Consider the following 13252-nt stretch of genomic DNA (forward strand, 5'->3'; position numbering starts at 1 on the left):
GTTATCACACAATTAACTAATGCTCAAAAGATTGTACTTTAAGCCTTCAACCAATAACACATCTTCAATCTAAAAGTTGAATTTGTTTCCTATGGTTCCTTTGCTAATGATTTTACCCTTGTTGTTGTCTCCGACGGTGACATACCCTTCGTCTAGGCTAGTGAGCTTAGATAATTGAGATGGATCTCTGGTCATATGCCTTGAGCATCCACTATTAAGATACCATCTCTTGCTCCTAGCTTGTGATGGTAAATATTTCTATAAAAAAGGGTGATTTTTAGATACCCATTTGACCTTGAGTGCCTAAAAAATCGACCGACTTAACTTATCATTTTGCATGGAGTTTTTTACGGTTCCTCTAGGAAACCAAATCAATTTGTACGAACTACATCTCTTAAACGGACATTGATAAGCAACATGTCCAAATTTACAACAAAAGTCACATTTGTTTCGGGGTGAAACATGCAAAGTTGAGCCTTTAACAAAGATGGTTGGATTTTTATCAGTATTACTCACAAAGCCAATTTCATCTCTTCTATGAATATAATTCTTACTTGCAAGAATCATGTTTAAGGATTTGTTACTTATTTCAATTTTTCTAAGGTTTCATATAGCATATAGTTGCAAATTCTCCATTTTAAGTGTTTCTAATTCATCATATTTTGTATAAGGAGCTAAACTATCATCATGCTCAATTTTTAATCTATCAAAATCACTAACAAGAGAAGCATGCTCTTTTTTCAATAGTTTATACTTTTTACTAACTAATTTACATTCATCAAATAAATAATGAAAAGCACTTAATAATTCATCAAAAGATAAATGAGCTTCGATCGAGTTACTTACCTCGTTGCCATATGCCATCAATGCATAGTGAGCAACTTGCTCTTTGTTGGTTGGCTCCTCTTCTTCGGATGCACTTAAAGACATTCACTTTTAAAATGTCCCGGCTTTTTGCATTCGTAGAATATAACTTGTTCTTTCTTGGGCTCAATTTTATTTTTAGTGTCATTTTTAAATTTATTTATTTTTATGAATTTTTTGAACCTTCTTATCAAGAGTGCCAAGTCATCATCATAGTCCTCATCACTTGAACTTTCTTTCAATGTGGTCTTTATGTGTTCTTAGTGCCATATCCTTCATATTCTTTGGAAGGTTGTTCTCAAGCTCTTCATAAGCATTGCAAGTCTATAGGTCATTAGTGACCCGATAAGTTCTTCGAGAGGGAAGTTATTTAAATCCTTAGCCTCTTGAATGACAATTATGCATTGGAAGGGATCTTAAGATTTTATTAACAAGTTCAAAGTTTGAAAAATATTTGCCTAGAGCTTTTAAAGTATTGACGACATCCGTAAAACGGGTGTACATGTCAACAATAGTTTCGCTTGGCTTCATCCGAAACAATTCATAAGTATGAACTAAAAGATTTATCTTTGACTCCTTTACTATACTAGTGTATTAGCGAGTGATTTCGCGTGTGTGCCAAATATCAAAAGTCGTTTCACAAATAGACACTCGATTGAACTCGTTTTTATCTAAAGCATAAAACAAGGCATTCATAGCCTTGGCATTTAAAGCGAAAGTCTTCTTCTCCAACTCATTCCAATCGTTCATTGGAAGAAAAGACTTTTGAAAGCCATTTTTCATAATGTTTCATATTTCAAAATCCATAGAAATTAAAAAAATCCTCATTCTAGTCCTCCAATAGGTGTAATCCGTCCCATTGTACATGGGTGGACGTGTAATTGAATGACCCTCTTGGTTGCCGACAAATGCCATCTATCTTGGGTTTTAAACCAAATGAGAGTGACCTTGCTTTGATACTAACTGTTAGAATCGAGTTGGCACTGAGAGGGGGGGGGGAGGGGGCGGTGGGGGGTGTGGCGCGGTGTGGGTGGGGGGTGAATTAGTGCAGCGGATAAAATTATATTGGTTCAAAAATCTTTCGTTCGATTAAAACCGATTTCGGAAAGATGTTAAATTTAAACACATTCATAAGAATGTGCAGCAAAAGTAATGAGGAAGTAAAGCCGTTTATAATAAAGATAAACAGCAAAACAGAAATGCAAACTGTTTTATAGTGGTTCGATCATCGTGACCTACATCCACTCTACCGATTCCTCTTTCTCCGAGGCCACCGGCATCCACTAATGATCTTCCTTCAATAGGCGAAGATCAACTACCTTTTCACACCTATTTTCTCTTTTTTACAGGTTTAGGAGACAACCTTTACACCCCCACTTGCTCCTCTCTTAAATTGCACAAACACTTAGAGTTTTTAGAGGAGTTCTCACAAGATTACAACAGCGATTTTGTTTCTTTTTGCTCTTAATTCTTGTGTGCATTAACCAAGGATGAGAGGGGTGTTTATAGGCCTTAAGTGGATTCAAACTTGGAGCCTAAAAGTGTCTCATCCCGAGTTTTCTAGGTCCTAGCAGTACCACCGCTTGTGTTGGGCAGTACCATCGCCCAGTCTAACGATACCACCACCTAGCACCTTGCCACTGGGCAGTACCACCACCCAGTATGGCAGTACCATCGCCTAATAGTCTCTCGGAGATTATGTCTGGGTGGTACCATCGCCCAGACCGACGGTACCACCGCCTAACACAGTCTATGAGACTATGCCATGACGGTTCCACTTGTTGGGTCATTGTTTAGGCCTTTCACTTGGCCCAACACAGCCTAACCTTGGGCCCAACTGGCCCCTAATTGAGTTGATCCAATTCCAACCCAATTACACCTAAAACGTACTTCGATCTAGACAATTATTACAAAGCTAATCAAATGTTTTCCGGCATGTCATTGGTTCATCGACGTCTCATCTGATTCTTCGGCGCATCGTCCTCTCTTGCGGCCTATTGCCCAATCGGCCAGTTGACCTTCAAACTCTAATTTTCTTGGCATAATTTTCGCTCTTCTTGGCCTGATGCCCAATCCCATGATCGGAGGTCTTCTGTCGATACATCGACCGATCCTCCGGCTCGACGTCCAATCTTTTGACATGTTCCACTCTAGCCCAACATGATTCTTCCTACTTTTAATTGTCTCTTCCTGGTTGAAGCTTCCTGCATCACTCAAAATGCAGATCAAATCATAATAGTATCAATCAGTTTCATCATCAAAATCTGAGATTCAACAATGTCGATTGTTCTTTCGACAAGCAATCTTTGTCTGGTATGTCGATTGTTCTTTCAGTGATCTTCAGGCGAACTTCTCGGAAGGTAATAATCCCATGAAGTTGAGTTATAATTGGGAGGTAATCCCACTAACTCAGTTAGGGGCCAACTAGGCCCTTAATAAGGCTGAATTGGGCTAGTTGAATAGCCCATTCAGATCCAGAAGTCACGACCGACGGTGGCACCGCCAGGACCGACAGTGGCACCGCCAGGACCGACGGTGGCATCGCTTGGGACTCAATCTTCCAGGTGCTCTAGGCGGTGGTACCATTGGTAGTTATTAACTATCAGAAGATGGTACCACCTGTTAGGCAGTGGTACCACCAGAGCTCAGTCTACGAGAGCTCTATAAAACGGTGGTACTGCCTAGTGTCTGGGATAAGACACTTTTTGGCTCCAATTTTGAAACCATTGGGGCCTATAAATACCCCATCCTTTTCTGCATGAAAGGGCAACAAAAGTGCAATCAAAGTGTGAAAAAATTCTAAGTGTTGGGGTGTTGAAAGTATTGTAAAAGTGATAAGAGTCCTCCTCCTCCCTCTCTTTAGCTTTGTAATCATCCACCAAGAGGTGTGAGGCTTGTAAAGGTTATCTCCTAAACCCATAAAAAAGAGAAAGCACTGTAAAGAGGTGGTTGGTCTTCGCCTATTGAAGGAAGACCATTAGTGGGCGCCGGTGACCTCGACAAAGGAGGAATCAGAAGTGGATGTAGGTCACAACGATCGAACTACTATAAATTCTACTGCGCTCATTTCCATTCTTCGTTTCACTACTGCCATTACTTTATAAGTTAATTGCTAGTTTATTTACTCTAAAGTTAGTCCCGCTCTTGATCCTAACACCAACATCTTAGGAACACCTGAGACCCATCGAACCGTCGACTGAGGGGGCACTTAGCTCATCAACCATGGAATTCAGTAAACCACTCCACCACTCTACCCTACTTGAATCCAAGGCCTAATCAGTGGATTTTGTTAGGATCGAATCGGCACTAAGAAGGGGGGTGAATTAGTACGTATATAAAATTTCATCGATAATTCAAAATTTCGTACGATAAAACCATATTAAAAAATGTTTAACTTTAAAAACGTTTGTAAGAGTGTGCAGCTAAAGTAATAAGGAAATAAAGCAGTTGCAAAGTAAGTAAATAGTAGTGAAAAAAGAAAGCATACCAATTTATAGTGGTTCGGTCTTCGTGACCTACATCCACTACCGATTCCTCTTCCATCGAGGCCATCGACATCTACTAACGATTTTCCTTCAATGGGTAAGGACCAACTACCCTTACAACTCTATTCTCCTTTTGATAGACTTAGGAGAGAACCTTTACACCCGCACTCACTCCTCTCTTAAACAGAAATCAATATTTAGACTAGAGGAGGATAATTTTTATAAGATTACAATAGAGTTTTCCCTTGTTTTTGTTCTCAGTTCTTATGTTTACTGATTAGGGATAAGAGGGATATTTATAGGCCCCAAATGGATTCAAACTTGGAGCCAAAATCAGTCTTATCCCGAGTCTTTAGGGTACTAGCGGTACTACTGCTAGTATTGGGCGATACTACCTCTTGACACTTTGATACTGGGCGATACCACCATCCAGTTTAGCGGTACTACCGCTTGACAGAGCCTCGGAGACTGGGCTCTGGTGATACCACTGCTTGACAGGGCGGTACCACCGCCCAAACCTCTTGGGAGGATGAGCCTCAAGCGGTTCCACCGTGGGTGGTGCCACCGCTTGGCATGGCTCCAAGTGGCCGAGTGGGCCATCCATCTGGCCCAACTCAGCCCTAACTTAGGCCTAATGAGCCCCTAATTAAGTTGGCCTAATTCCAACCCAATTACAATTTAAAACTACTTCGATCTAAACAATTATTATAAAGCATTAATTATATATTGTCCGGCATGTCATTAGTTCATCGGCGCTTCATCCAATCCTTTGGTGCATCGTCCTCGTTTGTGGCCTTTTGCCCAATCGGTACGTTGACCTCTATAACTTCGATCTCCTTAGCGCAATGTCCATTTTTCTAGGCTTGATGCCCGAACTCATGACACGAAGCTTTCTGTCGACACGTCAACCGATCCTTCAGCTCGACAACCAAACTTTTGACATGTTCCACTCTAGCCCAACATTAATTCTTCCTACTTTAATTGTCTTTTCATGATCAAAGCTAGTCCTGCGTTACTCAAAATACAGATTAGATCATAAACTCTATCAATTGGTTTCATCATCAAAATCCAAAATTCAATAATCTTCCCCTTTTTGATGATGACAACCAATTGATAATGAAGTTTTAAACCAAACTCCCCCTATCAATATGCCATATTGAGAGAAACTAAATTCAGAAATAAATTATGAATCCAAGAGACATGTCATCATTATGCATAATCAAAATATCAAGACATCATTCCATGCATGATCAACATCATAATTTCTCCTCCTTTGTCATCAACAAAAAGGAGAAGTGAAACTTTTAAGATTTAGAGATATACAAGCTAAGCGATTTAGCAAATTTTTTATTACTTTAGAGCATACAAGCTAGTGAGTTCTTTCTTCTCTTTTGAGAAGTGCAAGCTGTTGAATCTCAGATTTTGATGATGAAATCAATTAATGTGTTAATGATCTAATCTGCGTTTTGAGTGATACAAGAAGCTTCGATTAGGGAGAGACAATTAAAGCAGGAAGAATCATTTTGGGCCAGAGTAAAACATGTTAGAAGATTGGACGTCGAGCCGGAGGATCGGTCGACATATCGATAGAAGGCTTCGGGTCATGGGTTCAGGCATCGGGCCAAGAAGAGCGAAAATTGCACCTAGGAAATCGGAGTTGCGGAGGTCAACTGACCGATTGGGTAATAGGCCGCAAGAGAAGACGATGCGCTAAAGAATCGGACGAGACGTCGATGAACCAATGATATACCAGACAATATTTGATTTAGCTTTATATTAATTGTCCCGATCAAAGTAGGTTTTAGGTGTAATTGGGTTGGAATTGGGCCAACCCAATTATGGGACAATTGGGCCCAAGTTTGGGTTGTTTTGGGCCAAAAGAAAGGCTCATTCAGTGACCCAAAGCCACGTCAAGCAATGGCACAGCCAGTGGCTCAGTCTCCGAGACACAATCTCCAAGACCGTGTTAGGTGATAGTACTGCTAGACTGGGCGGTGGTATCGCCCAATGTCACTGCTACAGGCGGTGGTACCGCCCAGCACAGGTAGTGGGACCGCTAGTACCCTAAAAATGGGGGATGAGATACTTTTAGGCTCCATGTTTGAATTCACTTGAGGCCTATAAATACCCCTCCCATCCCTACTCAGATTACACAAGCACAGAGAACTTAAAAGTGGAAAAACGCTGTAGCAATCACTTGAGAGATCCCCTCCTCTAGTTCTAAATTCAGAATTATGTTTAGGGAGGAGTGAGTGATTGTTAAAGGTTGTCTCCTAAACCTGTGAAAAAGAGAAGATGGGTGTAAAATGGAAGTTGATCTTCACCCGTTAAAAGAAGATCGTTAGTGGATGCCGGTGGCCTCGATGGAAGAGAAATCGGGAGTAGATGTAGGTTACGATGACCGAACCACTATAAAACTCAATTTGTATTTCTTTTATGCAATTTATTTTTACTGTAAACTGCCTTACTTACTTTACTTTCTTATTACATGCATTCGTATGCTTTCAAAGTTAAGCATTTCTAATATCGATTTTCATCGTATGAAAATTTTCGACTCGACGTGATTTTTATCGCTGCACTAATTCACCCCCCCTCTTAGTGTCGTTCTTGTTGAATCTTAGATTTCGATGATGAAGTCAATTGTAAGTTGTTTGATCTAATCTATATGTTAAGAAAAGTTTGCAGGATTAACTACAATGGGAGTAAGACATAAAGCTGGTGTTATGCCGGAGTCAAGATTGAGATCTCATTGGGAGTTCGAAAGTTCGACGGAAGTCCGGACGTTCATCGAAAATTCTACGGGAACCAACCGAGAAGTCCAAGAGCTTGCCATAGAAGCTCGTCAGAACTCGCCAAGAAGATAGTCACAAAGTCCAAGAGCTTGCTGGTAGTCCGCCGAAGCATTACCGAGAGTTCGTCGGATGTTCGTCGGAAGTATGCCGGAAGCTCGCCGGAAGTGTGAATGACGCACCGGAACATAAATTATAGTGATCATGTCTTAATTATCATAGTTAAAGTGTAGATTAAGTTAGGATTGAGAGGTAATCCCACTAACTTAATTAGGAGCCAACTGGGCTCTTAACATATCTAAATTGGACCGAATGAAACAGCCCATTCGGCCCCTGAATTCTTGGTCAGTGGTGGCACCGCATAGGAGACTCGGTCTCCCAGGAATTCTGGGCGGTGGTACTATCGGCAGTTATTGCTGCCAGCGGTGGTACCGCCAGAGCTCGGTCTCCGAGCTCTGTCAAGTGGTAATACCGCCTAGTAATGGCAGTGGTACCGCCAGGATCCTGGAAATCCGGGATTGGACACTTTTAAGCTCCATCTTTGAACTCATTGGGGCCTATAAAAACCCCACCCTTTCTTGCATGAAAGGCAATGAAATCTTGAAATACTCTTGAGTCTTTGAGGCCTTAAAGTGTTGTAAAAGCTAAAGTTCTCCTCTTTCTTTCTAACTGTTGAGATCATTCAAGAAAGGAGTGAAAATTGTAAGGGTTGTCTCCTAAACCCGGCAAAAGGAGAAAAGCTGTAAAAGGGTGGTTGGCCTTCGCCTATTGAAGGAAGGCCTCTAGTGGACGCTGGTGACCTCGTCGGAGGAGGAAGCCAAAAGTGGATGTAGGTCATGTTTGACCGAACCACTCTAAAACTCGATTTGCATTTACTTTGAGCAACTTTCTTTTATAGCAAACTGCCTCTCCTCCTTACTATGCTTTAACTACGTCTACATACGCTTTGATGTAAACATCTTCCGAGATCGGTTTTAATCATACGAAGACTTTACGAAACCGATGTTGTTCATTTGTGCAACTTACATTGCTGTAAATCACCTTAGTATTCTTTTACATTTTCACTTAAGGTTTCAAGTTCAAATTCCTTCCGAAACGGATTGAGTTGAAATCATTCTCGTTGAATCAGCTTTAGTCGAAATAAGGTTTTTGAAATAGCGAAAGTTTTCCACTGCACTAATTCACCTCCCCTCTTAGTGCGCTCTTGATCCTAACAATGATAAGCCTTTAGAAGATCTATATTGAGCATACAATAAAGAATCTTTAAACAGGAAAGAGAGAATGTTTTTTCAATCACTTGGAGAGTTATTTTTGAAGTCAAGAAAGAAGAAGAATCAAAAAGAGAAAAAGTTGATTATAATTTACTCTCAAATACCTATTTATAGATATTTTTATAAAAGACAACCTTTGTAAATAACTATCAAAATAACTACAAAAGAAACTACCTTTTCAAATATCTAATAACTACAAAAAAAACTATCCTTTTTCTTAATATTTAAATAATTTATAATAAATTTTCGAGTGATGTGGTGTATGATTATAAACTATATGGATTTTATGAATGTGAATGATGCTTGAATATTTTTCAATATCCTCAAATAATTTTTTGGATCTTGGGTTTGGATTATGGATGAATTATAATATTCTTGAGTTAAGATAAGGTCACACCTCTTGAATATACTAATTTGGGGGGTGTGACAAAGGTGGTATCAGAGCATGAGTCAATTCCGAAAGGAGGTTAATTGATAAAGGGGCATCTAAAAAATCATAAAAATAATTGATGTCCGAAGACCATCTCAAAAAAACACAAAAGTGAACAATATGTGAATATCATCTCGAAAAGTGCAAAAATGATTAAGGTGCAAAGACTATCTTGGAAAATACAAAAGTGATCGATGTACAAAAAACCAGACCTATATCAAAAGAAACGTACCACAACGGAAGGCATAAGGTAAAATATGCCCGAGACGCATGAGTTGAAAAACCTGACCTATGTCAGAAAAAACTTGCTATAGTGGGAGATGCAAGATAAAATATGCTTGAGGTGTACGAGTCAAAAAAAACTTGACTTGTATTAAAAGAAACACACTACAATATAAGACATAAGATAAAATATGCTCAAGACACGAGTCGAAAAAACTTGACCCGTGTCAAAAGAAATTCGTCATAGCGGGAGGCACAAGACAAAATATATCTGCTATGCATGAGTTAAAAAATCTCGATCTATGCTAAAAGAATCTCATCACGGTGGGAGGTATAAGACAAAATATGTCCGAGGTGTGGAGGTCAGGAAATCTAACCCACACCTCCACCGAGGCACAAAGACCGGGAAGCCCGACCTCAATATTCGCCCAAGCACAGAGCTCGGGAAGCCTGACCCCCCACCTTTGCTCGAGACGCGAGGCTTGGGAAGTCCAAGCCCATCTCCGCTCAAGGTGTGGGGGTTGGTAAGCGCAACCCTTACCTTTGCCTAAGGCATGAGGGTTGGGAAGTCCCACCCTCACCTCTACTCGAGGCGTGGAGGTTAGGAAGCCCGACCCCCAACTCTGCTCAAGATATGGAGGTCGAAAAACTCGACCCCATCATACCAATATACATCACTTGATGATACGAGGATCAGGTTGGCAATGGATTACCACTAGTAATGCTGGAGGGGATCCTAGACAAATATGTCGAAAAAACTCGTTCCAAATGATGTGAGGTGCACAATGGACTAGATGTGTCAAATAAACTAAATATGTTACCAGGTTGATAATGGATCAAAGAGGTATGAGCTCAACATGCTGGATGAATCAGACGTTGCACTTCAGATCCCTTTAATAAGAGCCATGAAGCACTTAAGGGGGGGACAAATGATAGAGAGTATATTGTTAGCTAATCGTCATTCGATACGCAACTACCACATGGTGTCCAAGATGGAAAGAGAAGACAAGATCACCCTCCACCCGTTTGGCTATGTGGGTAGGGGGTCATGGCAAGGGTCCATAGCAAACGATCTATGAGAAGAGGCCAATGAGAGATTGTTGGAGGTGGTAAATACTACCTCACTATAGAATATTTCATGAAATATTCTACCTCTTTGTGATCAAATATAAAAGCTCATCTCCAATATAATAAAATAGAGGGCTTACCTTTTTTAGTAATCGTGTCGATACTTATAGACTTCGGATTACTTGGGCATCAGAGGGATTGAGTCGGAAAATCTTTCTCGACCTTGGTATTTGTGTAGATAACACCTCGAAAGCTCAGTATTTTCATTTCGGAGATATTTCAAATAATTCTATGCATATGGGTTTGAACTATAATCAAGATAATAATAATTTATTCTCTCATCATTATTTAATAATAAAAAATATATATGGATAGTGCTCAATATACGGTCAAAGTAAGTGTGAGCGCTTTAGGTCCAATAGTTAAGTGGTATGACTGGTCAGGGTGTTGGCGAATAAATGGGGAAGTAGGTGGTTCGGTGCGAACGTGATAAGCAAGGCCGTTATGGATGGGAGAGCGCGGACGACGACACGGTGTGATGGTGTATTATTCCACCCATCAAGGAACCAACGGTGGAAGGAATTCGCGGCCATGGGTGTTTGGAGAATTGGAAAACGAGATAGCAGCACGACTTCTCGCGGTCAACCCTGACCGCAACGGCCAACCACTCCATAGTAGGAATGCGCACCTTTTGAATGGACGATCTACTCGCTATTGACTTTTGACTACGACTTTGACCACGACTCGCCATTTCACACATAATTTTAAATCGAACCCAAAAACACAACTCGCTCGTTGTGCGTCTACCATCCTAGTGGGTACCCACCCATTTTGTCGGCCGATAAGGTAGGAGGGAAGTTCTCATCGTGTCGATGTGCTCCCACGAACCAACCGAACTTAAATCGCCAGTGTAATTAATGGAGGATGGAGCGAAAGAAGGTAGGCAATAAAGAGTACCCCACTCCCCCATAACCAAGTGACGAAAATATGATGGAGAAAGAGGTTTGATTAACGTTTAACGGTCAGTCAAGCCACCTACTACTTTTCTGTGTTGAGAGTCCATCTTTCCCATGTGAGGCACGATTGAGGATATACATAGATAGTAACGCTTTATATGCGATCCAGTTTGACTAACTTGAGAGATCGATTGCTGTTGCAGTCTAGGAGCAGTGCCATCCACAGAAGGAGAACCACCACGACGTTGACGACGACTCCGGCTTATAATATTTAGGTAAGCGGTCATTTTTTTCAAAAAAAAATAATAATAAAGATGATATTTAAACTCAGGTCCTTGTAATAAACTGTCAAAGGCTTTCTAGTTAAGACAACTGAATGATCACCTCATTATTGTTTAAAATGTGCGGAGGTGTTGACGAAATATTCATTGTTTCATAAGACACAGTCTAACACGTCCCTCTTAAACACCCACCCCTAATTATATTTCTAGGTTAAATTTTCTCTTTCAATTTGCTGGCAACGTTTTTCAAAAGCCACCGTTCATGAAAAAAGAAAACATGGGGGGGATTGAACCTAATTTTTATGAGAGATCTATCATCATCATAAACTACTTCTTAACTTTGTCGATGATTTTTATTTTTCTAATGAATCGGACTGTATTTTTTGGACCTTATTTATTCAGTATTTTGAAACTTTTGTCCCCCATATGTTTAGAGAGTATCGTCGTATATAAAAAGGGTTACTTTGGAACCTAAAACGGCGGCAATTGCTCCACTCTATCGTCCTGGCAATTTTTTTTTTTTAATCATCCTAGCATGTTGCTTAAGGAAATTATACAGGTAATATTGCGCTATCCTCCTCTTTGCATGCGCCTTGACGTTTGGAAGTGATTCTGGAGGTTACTACCGTGATCGAAACCCTAACGGAATCAACGAGAAACATAATGGAAGCATCACTGCTAGATAGCGTGTCTGTTCTGTACATTGCCCGATATGACGACGATCAGCTTCCTTTGGCGTATGCATTTTCCTGATCAGTCAGTAAGTATTATTATTATATATATCATTAATGAAACATGTAAAACAAAAGAGGAGACTAACCTAAACTCCTTGTTATTCTCTTAATGTTTAATCTCTCCCACCATTTTGCCTTGAATAACAATCTATTACATATCTGTCTTAATACATTTTGGAATGTTTATCTCTATTTTCAACACAAACATCTACTTAGGACCTCACTAGAAGAGAAAAAAAATTGGGAAAAATTCTATCTACTACTCAGACTCTCCACATAAAACCAACTCAACTTCAATTCAAAAGACTATTCTAACAGGATTAAGATGTTACCTCTTGTGTTTTAAAAGATAAGTGTTAGAAATTTTTGATACCAAAATGTGTTTCTAAATTATTATAATAGAAATATAAGAAAACTAATGCGGAAACGAAATAGTGTACCTCCAACCATTGTTGTCAATAATTTCAGTAATGATTTATTCTTGAACTTTGGCACTTCTCGGCTCAGAACTCTTGCTTTAAATGATGTAGGAAATCCTTTAAACTTCAAAGAGATGTTGAGCCCACAAATCAAAATCCTCATTTATATAGATGTTCTCCTATCAAGAATATTTATTATTACCAACTAATAACGTTCAAGAATTAATTCAAATTTATAATGTTTGGACCATAATAAAATTTTTTAATGATATTAAATAAAATATTTAATAATAACGGCTTCATTTATAATGAATAAAAAATTAAAATATTTAAACCATAATAAATAAAGTTATTCATGATAATGAATTATGAATCTTAATGAGAACGGTTATATTCTTCCACTTGGTCCATATGTTTAGCTTAATAATTTGAATTAACCTTTATTGAATAATTTTTTTAAGAAACAAATACATGAATCATAGCGATAAGTCCTCTAAGAGCAAGTATGATCATCCATGTATCACGATGTATTTAATTTCTTAATCTTAATGTGGTAATATTACTTAATGAATAAATCTTATGTTTATTCTTGGTCCAATAATAATATATTTTCTTAAAATAATATGCACATTAATGAGAAAATATCATAATATAAATAAGAGTTTCAATATCATTATAAAGTGGAACCAAGTCTCATTTTCTCTACATGATCTTTGAATTTCAGATGTGGCAT

At 39.2% G+C, this 13252-nt stretch overlaps 1 pseudogene; it reads right to left on the reverse strand.

Moving 5' to 3' along the window:
- Positions 1–4953, reverse strand: part of LOC135644147 (rop guanine nucleotide exchange factor 14-like) — a 50825-nt pseudogene extending 45872 nt beyond the window's left edge.
- Positions 4954–13252: the final 8299 nt, after the last annotated feature.

Source organism: Musa acuminata, chromosome BXJ3-8 (assembly GCF_036884655.1).
Source record: "Musa acuminata AAA Group cultivar baxijiao chromosome BXJ3-8, Cavendish_Baxijiao_AAA, whole genome shotgun sequence".
In the NCBI taxonomy this organism is placed as follows: Eukaryota; Viridiplantae; Streptophyta; class Magnoliopsida; order Zingiberales; family Musaceae; genus Musa; species Musa acuminata.